At 39.2% G+C, this 3634-nt stretch overlaps 1 pseudogene; it reads right to left on the minus strand.

The window, feature by feature from the left end:
- Window positions 1-1060: 1060 nt before the first annotated feature.
- On the minus strand, window positions 1061-2829 carry LOC108380451 (threonine aspartase 1-like; annotated as a pseudogene).
- Window positions 2830-3634: the final 805 nt, after the last annotated feature.

Below are 3634 nucleotides of genomic sequence, written 5' to 3' on the forward strand. Positions count from 1 at the left end.
TTTTGGTAGTATTCGCAGCAAAGAAGGCCCTAACGACCATCCAACCCCAAAAGAGTTCCGGTATAGGCTTCGTAAAAATATCTTGTGTAATTATTCTAAATTTTTTTAACATGAGAATTTAATAATCAATGTTTAAATTTTCATACAGCAAGAAACACTGAAAACTTGCAGAACACTGGCAATGTGGAGCAAGATTCGACCGAATGGCTGAACTCGTCGAATCCGCAGGCTTTTTGTGACACTGAAGCTGATGGCGCACCCAATGAGACCGGAGTTGAAGATCCCGAAGTTGTGGACGCATTAAGCGGCGTAAATATAGACAACGATGCTGGAATTCTTCAGGAAGATGCGTTGGAGTACTTGGCGGGTTACATAATCCGAAAACAGCATCTCCACGAGCATGAGGATTCAAATATCGCATCTTTTACTTGGGTGGATCAGGTTTCAAAGGGATTTTTGGAAAAACCCTCTACTAATTTCCTAAATGGTGTGAAGTGTCTGGAGGCAGTTTTTCACACAGTAAATTCAACCGAAATCGCGCGTTGCAGAAATATAAAACAGCACTTACTCGACCAAAGTACACATGTGGATCTTCCGGAAAATGTGAAAAGATTTTTTTTAAGTGCCGCATATTTTTCCGCGTAAGACATTTGAACAAACGCCTGCAGGTGCAGAAAGCTAAGCACAGGATGTTGCGCTACAAAAAGTTGAATAAAATAACTCTCTGATCTGGTAAAGAAAATACTTAAAGCTTCTTAAATAAATATAAATTATAATTTTATTTCAGCACAGCCCAATACAACGATAATTAAACCACAGANTGCACTTACTCGACCAAAGCACACATGTGGATCTTCCGGAAAATGTGAAAAGATTTTTTTTTAAGTGCCGCATATTTTTCCGCGTAAGACATTTGAACAAACGCCTGCAGGTGCAGAAAGCTAAGCACAGGATGTTGCGCTACAAAAAGTTGAATAAAATAACTCTCTGATCTGGTAAAGAAAATACTTAAAGCTTCTTAAATAAATATAAATTATAATTTTATTTCAGCACAGCCCAATACAACGATAATTAAACCACAGATATGTACTTTTGGTGAGTGACACTTTTAAACCGCGTACAGTTTCATAAACAATATAAATTCATTTAATTTCAGTAAATACTTTCAACATTTCAAAGGCCCTTTTCAGAGCCGCAAAAACTAAACAAAGAGATCAGATTTGCAATAAATGCATGTACGCTTTAAAGGCCCTTTTTAGGGCCAAAAAAGTTCGCAGAGATAAAATTTTAGTGAATGCTTGCAAGGCCCTTTTTAGGGCCACAAAAAACTTCACAAAGAGATCAATTTTGGCCATTTAACAAACAAATTTACAAAATTTCACAGCGTTCAGATAAGCTGTGGATTTTAAAGTTGTTATTTCCTTTTTTACGTATACGCAATACCTGATNAATGTACGCTTTAAAGGCCCTTTTTAGGGCCAAAAAAGTTCGCAGAGATAAAATTTTATTGAATGCTTGCAAGGCCCTTTTTAGGGCCACAAAAAACTTCACAAAGAGATCAATTTTGGCCATTTAACAAACAAATTTACAAAATTTCACAGCGTTCAGATAAGCTGTGGATTTTAAAGTTGTTATTTCCTTTTTTACGTATACGCAATACCTGATTTTCGACCAACAACGAACATGCTATGAAAATACTGTCCCAACATAAAAGTTTGTGCACCATAGGTGGCTGCCTGACCCACGCGTCCTGGCACCTTCAATAATAGTCCACCAGAGCTGCAACCAGCAGCTGTATTCCCGTTACTATCAACACACACTGCTCCAACAGTATCAAGAGCACTAACTTGAGCTGAGACAACTGGTAACGTCGACATTCCATTATTTGTGCTAGTGGTTCCTTCTGCTGCGGGTGATACTGCCGCTATTTTAGATTTATAGTGGTTATATGAGAATTTCGCCTTGGAAGAAATCATGGCGCTGGCGTCGATCATCTTGCAACCTAGTTCTTCAGCATAGCTTTCCGCGCCACTACCAGCCATTACCATTGGCGGTATGCGCTCCATTGATAGCATAGTTGAGTGCCCATCGCATATCAAACGAGCTAGTCGTATCGGATTTCGTACTGTACTCACGTTTGTGCAGGCTCCAAAATGTAAACTCGAACCAATCATTATGGATGCATCACATTGCACTCGCCCATCCCAACAGAGGTTGGACCCAAACCCGGCATTAGTATTGCCACAATTTTCAGACGCATTATCGCCGCCTCAACTGCGTCCATTGCGGAACCACCATTTTTAAGTATGTCTGTGGCTCGTACACAGGCTTCTTTGATAACGCGCTGGTATTTGGTTTCATCTATGCAATTTCCAGCACCTAAATAAAGAAGGGAAGTACATACAAATAATTATATGCATATGTATCATTCTTTTAATTAATTATTTAAAGGCCCCTACCAGTGTGGACTGCTACAAACCCGGCCATATTTGCAATTGCGTTAAAATAATGTATTGTACTTTCTTTTTTGGTTGTTGTTGTTTTGTATTGTACTTTCTTCCTTGAGAATCGCAGCGTAGACAAATTATTGCATCTTTGCATTGTACCATGGTATCCGCGAAACAATTCAGCAGTAGCAAGCGCATGAAAATGCGAAGTAAATCGTGTAGCTCACATAATTGTATTCTTCCCAAGAAGCTACACGACGTACATACGTAGTTTCTGGGTGAGTCCGAAAAGGATCACCATGGCCGGCCGCCATCCACAGCATTGGCCACATCTGCTGCTTCTGCTCTACAACGCAACGACTTGTACCATGCCCATAACTATAAATAATTAAAAGCTTATCTGTTNAAGGTTGACTGGGTGAGTCCGAAAAGGATCACCATGGCCGGCCGCCATCCACANCGTGTAGCTCACATAATGGTATTCTTCCCAAGAAGCTACACGACGTACATACGTAGTTTCCAGTTGACTGGGTGAGTCCGAAAAGGATCACCATGGCCGGCCGCCATCCACAGCATTGGCCACATCTGCTGCTTCTGCTCCACAACGCAACGACTTGTACCATGCCCATAACTATAAATAATTAAAAGCTTATCTGTTAGTTATGATATTACATATATTCTGCATATATATCACAACGTAGGGCGTTGTAATGCTCTTTGAAAAGTTTATAAATTTCACATAATAATTTTCAATACTCACGTTTATTGACTTGCCGACAATTTTGCTTTTCTTTTGAATTGTCAAACTCAGCAAATTTGACATTTGTCTTTTGACACTTTATGGACCCCAAGCAACAACAAAATACATGCAGTTGTTGTATTTGCTACGATGCTGATACCTGTTTATTGTGCCATGGGTACAACTATCAGGCATGTTTTAAAATTCGAAAGTTTGAAGTCGACCCGATTTCGATAATTTTCTCGATCTTTTAGTCGAAACTAAGGCGACTATGAATAGCATTAGTTGTGACTTAGAATAATTTCGACTTAGTTGAGTACTAAATATGACTATGAATATGCGCCAATAACTTTGAAAAATCTATGGCGCATATTCATAGTCATATTTAGTACTCAACTAAGTCGAAACTATTCTAAGTCACAACTAAAGCTATTCATAGTCGCCTAAG

The sequence above is a fragment of the Rhagoletis zephyria genome, unplaced genomic scaffold (assembly GCF_001687245.7).
Source record: "Rhagoletis zephyria isolate East Lansing unplaced genomic scaffold, Rhagoletis_zephyria_1.1 Rzeph_scaffold_19289, whole genome shotgun sequence".
Taxonomy (NCBI): Eukaryota; Metazoa; Arthropoda; class Insecta; order Diptera; family Tephritidae; genus Rhagoletis; species Rhagoletis zephyria.